The sequence below is a fragment of the Pezoporus flaviventris genome, unplaced genomic scaffold, assembly GCF_033815535.1.
Source record: "Pezoporus flaviventris isolate CSIRO_AGI_PZ_B2104156 unplaced genomic scaffold, CSIRO_AGI_Pfla_v1 ptg000047l, whole genome shotgun sequence".
Taxonomy (NCBI): domain Eukaryota; kingdom Metazoa; phylum Chordata; class Aves; order Psittaciformes; family Psittacidae; genus Pezoporus; species Pezoporus flaviventris.
In genome coordinates, this window is record NW_026892595.1 from 1,484,974 (window position 1) to 1,500,467 (window position 15,494).

The 15,494-nt window shown below is 37.2% G+C and overlaps 1 protein-coding gene across 3 annotated transcripts in view; it reads right to left on the reverse strand.

Moving 5' to 3' along the window:
* The window catches only part of PTPRN2 (protein tyrosine phosphatase receptor type N2), a 655,793-nt gene that overhangs the window by 445,841 nt on the left and 194,458 nt on the right, over positions 1 to 15,494 (reverse strand). The gene's annotated exons all lie outside the window — the stretch shown is intronic.

Sequence of the window (15,494 nt, forward strand, 5' to 3'; positions counted from 1 at the left end):
ACCCTTGTTATCATTAACATTTAATGCCATGTTACACAAATCTTGTAGTCCAAATGAGGATCCTAATAGTTTTAAATCCTATTTACTTTCAGTGTAAGTTCTTCAAGTGTCCAAAAGTCAGGTCCATGAAAGAATAGCTTCTAGACAGGTATTATGATTTGGTTTTCCTTGGTATTATAGCAAATACCCTCATGTATACAGCTTAGATATATCTTCTATTATTCTTTGCATTATTTTTGTTAGCCTGGGAGAGTTTCCCTGACACAGTTTTGACAGTTACACAATTAATTTGTCTTCATTTCATTGTGTCCTCAATAATACTATGTAGGCAAACAGATGTCAAGACTTTCCAAGTGGAATGAAGCAGAAGTGAACTCACATCCCTAATAAATTGTTTACTGAATATTTATTTTTACTTGGATGACAAACTGCTAGCGAACCACTGGTGGTAAACCCCATGCTTACATGCTACAGCACAACATTTATTGAAGCAGCTATTCTTGCCAAATCTATATTGCATTTATAAATCTTCAAAATAAGCCCTGGTAAATGTCACTTCTTCTTAAATGCTCGGCGGAATCAATGACAAGCGATGCTGCCTTTGCCCTTGAAGAATTCATGTTTCGATCTAAGTCCAAATTCGAAAAGCCTGTTCAGAAACACACAGAGTGTAAACACATGTGCAATGAATGTACCAGAAGCGATGGGAAAGGAAAAGTTACTTTAAATGAAAAAGTTAAATACAAACAGGAAAGCTTGTTGATTGATTTTTTTGGACTTCCATTGTAAGCTGTGTGAAATACACTTTTTCAAAGCCCATTAACTTACTTCCATTCTGTATTGGAACATTTTACAGTGGTCTTCCATATGCTACCCAACAGCAATCAGTTTATTTTTGTGATGTTTTAGGCATCACATCAGGCATCTTTTGAAATAAACATCATTATATAACAAATAATAAAAAAATACAGAGTATCAATACCTAATTCTAACAAAATTTATAAATTCTTCTGGCATGACACTAGGCAATACTGCACACTGTATATTTATTTGTGTTTCCTAAGTATGTATCCTCCATTTTCTGAATGATTTTTTTTAATTATATCTTCAAATTCAAAGAGAAATGAAATACAAAACCTGAGCAGTACAGTAATAAAAATGTATGTATCTCCTCTAACTTCCTGAATGCTGCTACTGAATTGTGGAACAGTCTGCTCGGTGTCAGTGGGATGCCCATCTACAATGAGCAGAGCAGCTCTGCTAAGCAACACAGGCCAGATTTGCTGTCATGCCTGACATGGTGAAACCCAAATGCTTTTCCAAGGGAAGCATTGCTACATCCTCATTTTCCAGCTAGTTTTGTAACAGCCATGGTTTAAAAGAGCATGGGGAAGTCTATTCAGGGTTCTGAATTATACAGCAAATAGTCTGCTTCAAGAGGATGTCAACTGACTCAGTATAATGACATGTTTCTACAGCAGAGCTGCAGCTATATCATATTTTGCCCATGGAGGATTTCTCAGAGTTAGGGGAATTTCTCTGAGGACCAGTGCTGTCAGCACAGTGCAAGAAAAGAGAGCAGACAAAGAGAATCCAGGGAGAACCAGCAACAGAGAGTGTCTCTCCTCAGAAGTTACAAACCCCACAACAGCTTAAATCCTTCCCTGGCACGGAGTGTCAGGGACACAGCAGCCCTAACACACTCCTTTTATAAGGATCTTTTATTCAGGGGAGAAACTGGACATATGGTTCTCCTGACTCGACCCACACCTACCTTCAGTGCACCTCCCTCACCAGAATCAGCATTCCTTTTCTTTTTAGCAAAACCTATACTTGATTCACTCCCAAATGAAGTTGAACATGTTAATCAAACAGAATAAAATTGGCAGGGCTTGTCACAGAAATGACATTTTAATGGTAGATGAAATCTTGGGGCAATATTCACTGATAAAATACAAAGTGAAATGGAAAAAAACATTGATTCAAATCAAGACCTTCTGCTTATTGCTAGAAGTCATCACAGGAAATTAAAAAAAAAATAAAAATATTAGTCTCCATCTATTGACAGCTGCCAGGCTGCTAATTGTCTCAGAATGGATAACTGGCTTTGAAATGGGAACAGTTCAAAAGCAAACAAAAAACCACAGCCTAGATGGTGATGAGCAAAAAAATTACTTTCAAAGCACATCAAGAAAAAATGGAGAACAAAAAGTGATTAGATACTGCGTTACTTTTTATTTCATAGAATCATAGAATAGTTAGGGTTGGAAAAGATCTTAGGATCATCTAGTTCCAACCCCCCTGCCATGGACAGGGATATTAATCAAAAGGAAAAACAAACAAACACACAAAAAGTAGTTCTAATACTTTCCCAACCTTTATAGTAATATTTGATAGACACACAAACAGGATGAATAACCTAATACAGCAATTTTACTCTATTTACTATCACCCCTAGGGACAGAATGTTATAGTATATATAAAGAGTTTTATAGTGCTCCATGAGACTTTAGAATATGTGATTACTACACTACTGCATTGTTTTATTCTCAATAAAAGATAAAACCACTGCTCTTACAATTCAGATTTGGGTTTGATGTCTGCATGCAGTGATTTGTAAAGCTTATAAAACTGCTTAATCACATACCACCTCCTTTTCTCTAATTCCTGTATGCTTCGATAAATAGTTAATGCAACAATATTAGGATAATTTTAATCTTTGCAAGAGAGGTGGATTACATGGAAACTATTAAGTACTGGCAAAAGCATCACACACTGCAATTTCCAAATGTGCAATAAAAAGAGTCTTCCATTTCATCCATCAACCCTGAAGATATCTCAACTGACAAAAGATTGCAGCTCCTCTGTTTGAAAATTACTGAAATACAGATGTCAAGATGCTGGAAAGTTGCTTTTTCACCAACTCTCCCTGGCTATGTGACAACGAAGTGAGAACCTGTTGGAAGGAAGAAATGATTCCCTGTCAGTATCTTCTCAGTCTTTGTGGCTCTGATTCCATACAACTGTAAGTGACAGCCATGATTTGGAATAATAGGGGAAAAATTTTTAATGTTTCCTAAAGGCAGTGAATTAAGGGGTTAGAATAAGGCTTGCGGGAAGAAACACCGCCTGTTTGTGGTATGGGCCGCAATGAAAACTAAATAAAATACAATTTCCTATTACATAAGAATGTGTTTAGTCATCTCATAGCCTTCACTCTCCTCCCTGCACCTCTCTACAAAATGTTTGGGGATGTACAACAGAGATGAGATACAACAGGTTCCTAATCTGCAAAACAATTGAAATTTTTTTTCCTCACAGGCAATCTCACATTCGTCTGCTGCCTGATTTAGCGTTTCCATCTGGACAGTTGGCAGTCACCCGCTACAGTTCAGACTACCTCAAAACATCACACAGAGGCTTTGGACAAACTCTGATTTAGATACTCATTAAGAGAAGAAAAGGTTCTTACTAAAATCACTTCCATTTTCAGGTATATCAATCAAACGAACAGTAGTTTTGTTTTCATTATTCCAAAACCAGAAAGGTAGAAAAACACTTGTGTCATGATTTAAGCTGAGAGTCAGGCTGACAGTCAAAAAAACACAGCTCTGCACCACGTACTAAGAAGGAGAAAAATGACTGCTACTGCTGAACCCAGGACAACTTGAAAGATGAAATTATCATAATGTTAAGATTTTGTATATCTGCAAAAGCCCTGAATATCTACATATAGACTCATAGAATAGTTAGGGTTGGAAAGAACCTTAGGATCATCTAGTTCCAACCCCCCTGCCATGGGCAGGGAAACCTCACACTAAACCATCTCACCCAAGGCTCTGTCCAGGCTGGCCTTGAACACCACCAGGGATGGAGCATTCACAGCTTCTTTGGGCAACCCGCTCCAGTGCCTCACCACCCTAACAGTAAAGAATTTCTTCCTTATATCTAGCCTGAAATAAACCTTACATGTTTAGTCCATTCATTTCTCCTCTATCACTTCTCCAGTTAGAAACAGATCCAAAAAAGAAGGTTCGTTATAGTTTGTTTTTGTGTTTTTTAATAAAAATCCATGTAATCAAGAGAAACGTGTAGTTCTAGAACCATCATTATTTCATTAGGGACAGTCTCTGAATATCACAGATGTCTATATTACACAAAATACGTAACTGCAGTGGCCTTCTCCTCTTCCTCTTTCTGTCACCATACTGTTAATTCCAACTGTGAAGCCACTGACCCTTGAAATTATTTTCACATGCCTGGAAAACAGATGTGGCTTTTCCTTGCTTTTATCTTTCTAGAATTGTTCTTTCAAAATTCTGTGTGCCCCCTGGAAAATATTAATTCACACAGGATTCTGTTAACAAATATCAAAACTTAGCCTTAGTTTTAGCCTTAGAGAATCAAACCTCTAATGAGGGAACTCAGAGTTCAGCTTGCATTATTTCTCACTAGTATCATAAAACCAGGTTCAGCATATGTAACGCTGCTGCAGCTTAAGCCCAGCAAGATATACCCTGAACTTTCAAATCCCTGACTCTTATTTGTACAAGCCAGGCTATGAAAACAGACATTTCTAATGAATTCACTGAGAAATCCTTAGTAGAAGTAGCAATGGCAGAGCTGTAATATTTAAAGCACCTGCAAAATTGTGCTTTCATCAGGAAAGGAACAAAAGCTTTGTTAGTTTTGAAGCTTACATTTATATTCAGCATAAAATTTCAAAGTATCATTGCCTGCCACTATTAAGAGACAGAGGTCAAATATGGCAAGTAAAAAAAAAAATTACATTCACAAGCTATACAAAAGAGAAAATGGGCTCAAATTGTATGAAGTGCAGTGACATTATTTAAATGTCTTTGTTAATCAGGGTCCTGACATAAGAGACGGTGCTGAGAAGAATTTGCTCCTCAGACTCTTCTCAGCATGGGTCAAATCTGCTTAATATTCCAAACGCTGAGTCTAGCTGAACCGCATTGCCCCTTTATGATCTCTCATCTGTTTTTTTTTTTTCTCCTTTGAATTCAAGATGCACTGGTATTTTCAGTTTTCATCACTGCTAAAGGGCAGGGAAGTTGCAGTATAAACAGTGAAGTTCCTTTCAAGCCTTGTTTATAATGATTTATACATTATACAGATGTTAGACCTGCAGAAATTCCTGCAGAAAGTCAGAACAAAAAAAGGAAAAAAGAAGCTTGGGAACGTTTACTTTCGACCTTATTTATTCTTTCCAGTTGCTCAATGAGAGACAAAAAATAGGAGTATCTGCTGATTCACACATGAAAAAAATAAGGGCAGTCAAATTTCCACCCCATATAGCCACAATGGTGTGAAGCCAATGAAAAGTAAAGAATGATGAGGTCCACAGAGCATTTTAACATACAGATGGTGCTGCTTATTTATCTGCACCAACATGCCATTTGAAGTGTGCCCATGAGTACCATGAATATTTCAGATGGTCAGCTTTCACTCTTTCATGGATGAATAAAAGGTAAATAAATACCAAAGTCATACATTTTGTAAATCTTGCCCAGTACATTGGTCTCCCCATTCTCCAGTGATGTTTGTGGAGAACAAAAAGTGTTCCAGGATCCTTACTACAAAAGGCTGCTCTGGTCCTCTGGTTGGCACCACACTGTAAAGGATGTGCTCTGCACTCACATGACCAAGAACTTGTTTTCCTCTGTGGTTCCTTCTTCCCCTAGCATGCCTGTAGCTCCCCCAGCCATCTATAAGCTTAGCCTCTGACAGCTGCTTTACCATTACCCAGACTTGCTACCTGAGCAGTTTTGTTTCCCTGCCAAAATAATCAATCCATAGAAGACCTTCTCCCAATTCAAACAGGATATACAGCACAATGAGATGATATGAAAGAGCAACTACCCAGTTTATTTTGATTTACTGGAAACATGATGGGATTGCCCAAAGGCCTTTATCAGAGTCCAGCTGTGCTCAGAGCTGTTCCACCCTATCCGCAACAGTGCAAAGCAGTAAGATAGATGAGGTTGCTCCAGACAAGATGAGATCCAGCCCACCTGAGAACAACCATTTTCACAGTGGAGACTTAGGAAGCACATACTACTATAAAGACCAACTGCACAATTGTTGAAGATTTTGACAGCCTGATGTAAGTGAAATATTTGAGAAACTGCAATGACACAAATTGGACCATCTGATATGATTCCCTTGAGGCACTCAGAATCAAAACCAATCCAATCCTAAATACTCACTCCACAGAATGTCCTATCCTGTACTTAAAGTTAATGGCTATTTTTTTCAAATGCTGATAGAGTGGGAAATGCCCCATGTAATTCAGAAGGCACAAAGCTACTGAATTCAGCTTTGAGAACAGGTCTTCACCAAACCAGTGTCTATCATAAGGGTTTCATCCATAATGTTGAGATAGGGTGGCATACTGATTGGGTAGCTAGGGTTATACTACAGAATATTTTCCATGTTTTCAATGGGTGTAACATGCATTTCATTATTTCTTGTCCATGCCTCTGATAACTCTATGTTCACCCTGCTATAGACACCCAACCCAGTGAGAGCTTAAAGGGCTATAATTAGTCTTGCAAGTTAGGAGACACCAAGTGTTGGAAAGGCTGAAAACGCTTTGACACGTTCTTCCATGATCAGCACAAGCAGCAACAACCAGGTGCTATAGCTGAGACACTTCTATGAATGGAGGTGCACTAGATAGTGTATATACACTAGTACAAATGAACTGTATTTCATTGAACATGGGATACTTGCACTTCATTTATTAAAAGAGCCCTAGAAGACTGAAGTGAAATAAAGAATAGGTTACAAGGAGAAATATGACATAACAGGAGGAAGGATTTTGGAAAAGAAAGGAGGGAAAAGAAGGTTTAAAAATATTTCTTCATCTCCTTCTTTACAATAATCTTCACAGAGTTTTTCTCTTTTTCAGGCCCAGCTTCAGAAGGGGAGTATTTAAAGATTAAAAGAGAACTCTTCCTTCAGAGAACCAGTTTCACCAAATGTAGCGTTGACAAGCACTGTACAGCTACGGTGTGTATTTGGGAAGACATAATAAATACGAACTGAAAAGGTCACATCTCACACAGGCACCTTTGACGACTCATGCAGACTCTCAAAATATAGCTCAGAAGTAGATACAATAACAGATTCCTTCCCTCCAGCATTCACAGTAACTAGGGCTTCAAAACCACTTAAATTTCCTATTAAAAATCTCAATTCAGGCATATACCTTTGCTTGGATTTAACACATTCCCAGAGAGGCAGTTGGGCTCCTGTATTCCCTGTGACAGCCCAAGTTTGACACAGAATTATTTCTTTTTCATAAAGATAAATGAAAACTGCAGTCTTCAAAGAAGACAAAATAGACAGCAATCCACTTATGATGACATCTCACTCAATCATGCTCACACTCTATTGCCAATAAATATTTAAGAAATTAATAAGACTTCAAAATGTAGAAAAACAGTAAATAACTGCAATGCTTTTAAGTAAAAAACACGTGTGATTTTATTACTCTTCTTTCTCATAGCTAGCTATTAGGAGTGAATGGGTTAATTTATTTCCTGAGACAGAAGACCTTAGATAAGCTTGGTGGTTATGTAGGCATGTCTGGGTTGCTAGAAATTTAAAATATCAGCTTGCAAATGGAGCCATTTCAGATCCCAGGTGATCCAAAGAATAGGTTCTCCTCAGGCACTAAACGATGCAGGGATTATGTGGAAAAATAATAGCATGCGATCATATAATCAGACACTGCTTCGTAACACACAAGCACAAAGATGCTGAATTAAGGCAGTGCAGGAAATGCCAGAATTACATTTGTCTGCCTTCTGAGTGTTTGATTTGCAGTCCTCAGAAGGGTTTAATTATTATTTTTATTAACCATAACTATTGTGTATAACACACACACAGAATATGATACAGTACTGGTAATAATGAGACCTCTTGTGTGCCGCTCCTGCTCATTAATTGTCCTGGTATTTTTCTACTTGGACATGGATATTCCAGTGGTTAATGATATTATAACTTCTGTATATCAGCTCACTCATGCATATGACCACTTGATTGCCTCACATACACTGTTTAACCTAATTATCATAAACTCTGATGTCTCAAGAGTTTTCTGTGACTCCAAGATCTGTGCTATTGAAAACAGGCATAACTCCCTAAGCAATTTCTGAGCTTGGTCACAGTACAACAAGCCTGTACCACTTCCTCAAGACAGATGCATCACTGATAAACACTGATGAACCAGTTTCAACTATATTCTGTACCTCATGCGATCATTTGCATTTAAGCAAAGGCTAAAACACATATAGAGTAAAAAGGGCAGGAGCTCTGGAGGAAGAGGAATAGCTTTTATGGTTTTTCTTAATATTTTATATTAGCATGAGAAACACCACAAAGTACTTAGTAAAGAGAAAAAAATGCAGGCTTGAGTTTATCCAACAATGAAAGTAATCAGAACCTGTCACACAGTATAGAAAATATGTTCAAACACATACTTGACTTTAATTTATTGGTGCTAAAGCTCCTGCTGAATTAGACTGGAGTTCAGGGTGCTAAGCACCCTTGTAAATCAGAAGCTTCGTGGGCATGCAATTGTGGTCCCAGGCTGCTTGTTTAACAGGAAATCACTTTTACCATTGCAGCGAGTAGAGAAGGGAAGCCCATGACCAGAATGCTATTTTTATCTACCAAATCTGTAACTCAGTCTAAACTATTTCTCCAGGAAATAAATATGTAAAGGTGGCATCAATTATTACAGTTTCAATTAACATACTGAATGGCAGGAGATGCCATGTGTAGCAGAAATTACTAATTGGAAAAGGGAATAAAGTACATTTTTCAGATAAAGCTGAAGTAATTTTATTATTTTAAAAAATTAGGCAGGATATTTATTCTATTTTCAACAAAGAAGATGATAGTACTCACACATGACAAAAATCTTCTTACTTCCTCTTTTAGACAAAGCTGGAGACAGAAAGCTAGTTTTCATATTCAGCCCCTCAATTATTAGTTTTGCTACCTTCCCAGCCCTTGCCAAGAGCCTCAGCTTTTCCTTTTCTTAAAGATCAAAGTAAAAATCCTGAAAATGGGATCCTGAACTGAGAAACAACACAGAGATTAAATACATGTGTGTGCCTGTGCGTTTAGACCACCAGAAATTAATAGCTTGCGTATCATGATGCTAACACATCTTCACAATCGCCAATGATACATGATTGTTTAATTTTCACATTAAGCGTGATGTCAAAGAATCTGATTTGCAACGGTTTGGGTTAGTTCAACAAAATGAATTTGCAGAAATTACACAGGAGCTGATCCTGTTTCCACTGAATTCAGCAAAACTGCGCAATAAGCTGTAACTCCATTTAATTCACCTCCTAAAATCATCAGCAAGTGGTCAAGAATAGCAGGGCAATACTGGAAAATGAGAAATTGAAGTGGTACTGCTGCTAATAACACAGTACCTTACATTTATGTAGTGCCTGCCACTCTCAAAGATGCTGAAGTCATATACACAGGGTGAGGTCCAAGCTGTCAAACAGTATCCCTGGCACTGACTTTGGTCCAGGACAGCAGACCATTTTGATCCAAAACCCGCATGACATTTTCCACTCAGAGAAAAAGGGAATCTCTCTGATATCTTGAGATACCAAAGAGCAGCCCACATGTGTTTAACTTCACACAACTCAGACTTCTCTCATGCCTGAGGCTTTTCCCTGCCTATATTTCTCTAATTTAGGTTTTCTTTCCTTCCTGTCAACTGCAAACATATATATGAAGATTTCATTTTTGGGAAGCACCTTCAACTCGATTCACTTCAGTTGAATCTTCAAACACTCAGACTCTGACTATCAGGCCATAAATATAAGAGAAGTAAGTATCTGTATTCTGCAACCTCTCCCCTTCTCTCCTTGTGACAGTGCTGCTCACAGCTTCCCCAGGGACTGATTTATCCACAAGACTGGCATTTTAAATTCAACAATAGGCAATTCATTTTGACTATCCTCAAAGATAACAAATACTCAGTTTTAAATTACTGAATCATTCATTTAACTTAGGATGCCTAAAATTATCATTTTTATGGAAAGTAATAAATTGTAATTGCAAGCAATAAAAATAGAAGTAAAAAGAAAAACCCGGATGTGCCACAAAGAAAATACCTCATTCTTTAAATGACTGTGTTTAATTAATGATGATTTCTTATTGCAACACATTACTTACAAAATTAACACTTTTTATATCTATCTGCTAACAGCAATTTTAAAAGTTATTTCAGCTGTGAATAATTCCTGACTTTTTTTAATAATAGTTCCCCTGAGTTCAGCCTTCCTAGAAGCAGTGGGAAGCGATGACAGGCTCTGGCTGCTCAAGCCCCTGCACAGAGTGTTTTCAAGTAGGTACATTACCAGCTGGACTTATGCAAAGGTTCACATTCAGACCTGCTGACTGTGACATGATATAGGGGCTCCCGAATACTACACATTAAGAAAATGTTTCTATTAAATCGGTAGTCTAGGTTACACTAATGCAACCTTCAGCTCAGCACCTTGCAGATATTGCAGTTACCATTACTTTTCTTTTACCCTGGATGAAGCTGTAGCACTGGACATATGCTGGAGCACAGACACCTTTCCTGGAAAATATAAGCCTTCCCAAACATTCCCAAGTGGTTAAATCCAAAAACCATCTTCTGCTTAAGAGAACAGCAAAGCTCCAGTAGCATGAAGTAAGCTGTTTACTATGGTGGTTATCATACTGCTTATACAAAAAATCTAAAGCATCACATTTATCAGTGCTAGTAGCTGCTAGTCTGGTATTATGAATGAATACTGCGAGATTCAAAATTTAAGTCTAGGTCTTCTCAAAATTTACTGATGATAATATTCTGTCAACAGAGAATAATCCTTTCCGCTGTTCTCCATTTATGTGCCCAGTTTGGCAATAGTGATACTGTGCTGAGGACTGCCTCAATCAAGCTTGAAAATATTAGTGTCTCAACTTTCATTTTTCAGAAACCATTAACCCATGATTAAGGTTGCTTATTTTGCTGTTTGTTTATTTGTTTCTACTTTCCTATTTGAATTCATTTGGATCCAGTTTCCAGCCTACTTCAGCCAAATCTTGTCTTTCTCTGTTAGATTATAGAGGTAACCAATATTTTCGGCACATTAAGGCCCTTCTGCACTATAAACAAATTGCCTGCCTTTCTTTGAAAAAAGCAGAACAGATGGAGCTTTAAGTTTCTCTCTATAAGGCATTCTCTCAAAATTATTTTTCTGGCCCATTAATTTGCCTTCTTCAATTCGCCAACATAGTTTAAACAAATGCAGACACAAAATCAAGCAAGATATTCCAGTCGCTGCCTGACTAATGCATTATATAGAGATAAATCACATCTCTCTACTTAAGTCACTATTCTGATCTGTATATCCATGATCCACATTAGCCTGCTTTGTCTCAACTCTTAGAGAAAGTTCTGATGAGCTCCTTGTCTAGTATGAACCTAACACCTTTCTCAAGTACAAGCTCTCAACAGAACAGATATCCTCACTGCAACCCCTAGCCTGTATTCTCCTTATACATTCTTTTTGAATGGCCCATATTGGCAATCATCCTAAATTCTCTGGTAGAACTTAATTATTTTTCACAATTCCACTAATAAGTTAAATGGAAGTTTAGTGTATGTGTATCTCCAACTTAACGACAATGTTGTGGATGAAAATTGAACCAGTATCTATTTCCCAAGGAATTTCACAAAAAATGGTCTTACTTCAGTCTCATCATTATTTGGGAGTGGAAAGTGTGCTTCTATCCAAGTCAGGAGCGATATTCACATATTAAAAAGTATGCAAGGCATAGTGAATGGCAGGCTTCATTGTGTAGAAATGTAAAGGCCATATATGAAAATATAAAGCACGTATCAGAACCAGTGTTCCTTAAAAATCAATTTCTTAGACCTTGTGCTTTGCACAATTCAATGTGTATTAGAAGAACACTGTGCATTAAAGGTAAGACTGTACAAAACAAAGAACACATGTTTATACACATCTGAACCACAAACACAAGAATTAACAAAAGTTTTTCAAATAACTGCAATACAATATGGAAATTACATTACATAGAAGTACATTAATGCTTCCATAATTGCAATATTTTATTCAACATGGTCTCTGTCAAGGATATGAATCCTTTCAGTCTGTCTCCAGAGTCCCCAGGCCCAAAATAACGTAAAATTAACTTTCAATGCAGACTTTTTTCCCTTTGGTGAGGGGAAGAAGGCAGAAAGAAAAATGCTTTGTCAGTGTGAAGGAGAAAGTCTGAAAGCAAATACAAGGTTGTAATAAAAAATTGAAAGAAAATATTTTTGTTACTTTCCTAATTACTAGAACCCTAGAATTCAGGAAAGTGCTGAAACATGAAGCTCATTCATTCCTTCTGAGGCAGCAAATGCAACTTACATGAATGCTAAAATATTTCTTGGATATAAAAATTCTAAGGGGCATTATTTTTCTTGACTCCTCAATTCCTCATTTTACTCTTCCCCCACCAAGTGAGATGACCAAGGCTGCACATCACATGGTGAAATTTGTAATATAATCAGTAAGAGGCCACAAAGCTGAATATTTGATGCTAGTTTATTACTCTCATTGTGCTTCCCCAGGTTCAGTTTCCCTCCCCCAACCGCTCTCATCCCTCTTTAGGCAAGCCCCCTCCAGAGGCACAAACAATTCTAGCTCAAAAGCCACATTACCTCTCATTTTATGAAATTTCTGCAAGGAATAACCTTTAACCCATACTTTGCCTCCTCCCCTTCCCTGCCAAAAGCTTTATTCATTCAATTCTTTTTCAACCTCAATTACTTCCCATTTAACAAATGGTGGTACAGCAGTGAAGCACTACAGTAAGAACAAAGGTTGGTGCTCCATTGCAATCTCTTCAGGGTAGAATTAAAGGCAAATTCTCTATCAGAGAAAGCCACCTCTCCTCGATTTTTCTGTCACCGCATTATTATTATACAGCTTGTCTCTGAAAGGAAGGTTCTCAGGGTGTCATGAACTCTCAGAGAATTTCTAGTCTACAATGCCTTTCAGTAAAAAAGGGAATGCTCCAGAGAGAAAATAACCTTTGTGCAAAGAAAGGTTTGTTCTGCAATATTGTCCGAGCATTGGCTTTACAGCGAAGAAATGAGCCTTTGCATTTGCATTACCAGAGCGTAGAAACTGGTCCAAAAGAATATCACTCTGCACAGACCAAGCTACACTGCTCTCTTCCCTCCAACTGAAAGACAGAGAGACTTGAGCAGGATTAGGCAGTATATACAATCCCTCCTCTATTGATACATGTGCATAGCAAAACACACAGAACTGAATTCAGAAAACATGAATCTGTTCATTTCAAATGGTATTCTTTAATTAAAATAAAAATAAGCTACATCACGACATCTCTTTTCTGATCTAATTTGAAGGATAAGGGAAGAATATATTCCTAATTGCTTTTTCCCTCATTTCTCAATCATTTTCTCTTATTTTTCTCTGATTTTAAATACTTTAAATGCAGGCATAAATTCCTGCCTTTTGCTGGCCTGTCTAAAGCAGCAGTTTATGTCAGCAACAGGACAGCAGCATCCTTACGGAAACAAATTACTGATACTCCAGAAAAATCCTAAACTGTCTTGTGCAGAAAAAATAAAGATTGCTCGTAGCAAATATCATACACATATAAATACACACAAAAACACACATGTTCTGGCACAGGAATGAATGGAGGACAGGTAAAAGTGACAAATACTCTTTAAAAAAGGAGGAAATAAAGAGATAGACTCCAAGCTGTGTGAATTGTTATATGCCCATTGAAATAAATGGAACACTAATAATTAATTTCAGCTAAGGATCTGCCCCTGAGAAATGAAAAGTGACTCTCAACCTGCTTGCATCCTGCTTTCATGAATTATTTTAATTACACAAAATGTTAGGCATCTATTATTTCAATTTCATGCATTTTTATGTATTGCATGGGTCAGATTAAAGAATTCTTTCCTTTTTTTTTAAGTGGAAATTTTTCTTTATTCAAAGGAGACTAGAGAAACAGAGTGTTGAAATAGAAGAGCAAGGTGAAATGGTTAATGGAATAAACTGCTTGTAAATACATGGGAAAAAAAAATAAAGAGCAGGAAAAGAAAAGTAAATTTTTTAGTACTCAGATTCAGATTCAAGCTCAACAAGAAGCCTGATCAAGATGTATCCTTCCTGGAGAGGTACAGCTTACTGAAGACAGTGGCATTTCATATGCTTTCCTTGATACTGTTTACAAATTATGTCCTTCTGGGAGTTGCCGAAAAAAAAGAAGATATATATATACTTTAAAGGCATGCACGTGGCTGATCAACTAAAGCTAATGATCACCATTCCCACATATCTGAATGATTGTTGTTTCCCCTTAAAAGAAAAATAAACCCAAGAAAAATGGTATCATACTTGATGTTCTCCAAACATTTTAATAATACATAAAGTCTGAGTTAGAAAGGAAAACAACTCAAAACCAAATTAATAAAATCTGTAATACTAAAAAATTTCAATTTAGCCTCCAGTTACTCTATGTCAGCGTTTACTGCATATCATACAGGCTGCTTCACGTACCTGCATGCCTAGGATAGTCTTAGTGCTGTGAATCCTTTAGATGTATCCCAAATACTGAGATAACACTATTTAATTCTCTGGAATAATAAACAATTAAAAAACCCTCACTACCCCTACCATTCAGTTACACTGTAAAAATAGCACAGCTAAGCAGGTGGTGAGTAGTGATCACTGTGCTTGCTGTCACCGACTCATTGCAAATTGCACACAGCAAATCTATGTCAAGATATTTAGTTATTTTCGTTACTCATCTTTTCTCTTCCTACTCATCAACTTTACTCAAATATGTTTTTCAGCTGTAACACACTGAGTTTTACACTGTAGACTCCTATAGGCAGGGATCGTCACTCTAAACTTGGTTACTGCCTGTAGGAACAATTCTTAGACTGCAAACTAAATTTTCAGCCTAAGAATCTGGTAATCACTCAATGGCATCTTTGGAGACAGACTTGACTCAAATAAGGTAAACATGAACACTAAAGGGTTAGGTCTTTTGGTTCCTGAAGACTTTCTGATAGTGCTAAATACTGAAAATACATAAGGAAAACAGGATTTGGTATGTTAGTGAAAGAAGCAAGCTGCAGGTTATAAAATTTTAAGTTACCCATTTGTTAAACTACCATCTATTTGCAAAATTAATCCAAGTTTGAATAAGAAAGATGAAGATAGGTGCAAATTAAGCACCCTGCAGTTAACTACAGCATTTCACAGTTCATTTCCAGAATATTTTGGGTCTTCTGCACTTTGGCTCTTTTGGTTAGTACACCTGGCCAGCTCATCATGACAGTACTTCTTCAGTATGATGCAGGAGAAATCATAGGAGGCTTTTAAAAAGGAAAAAAA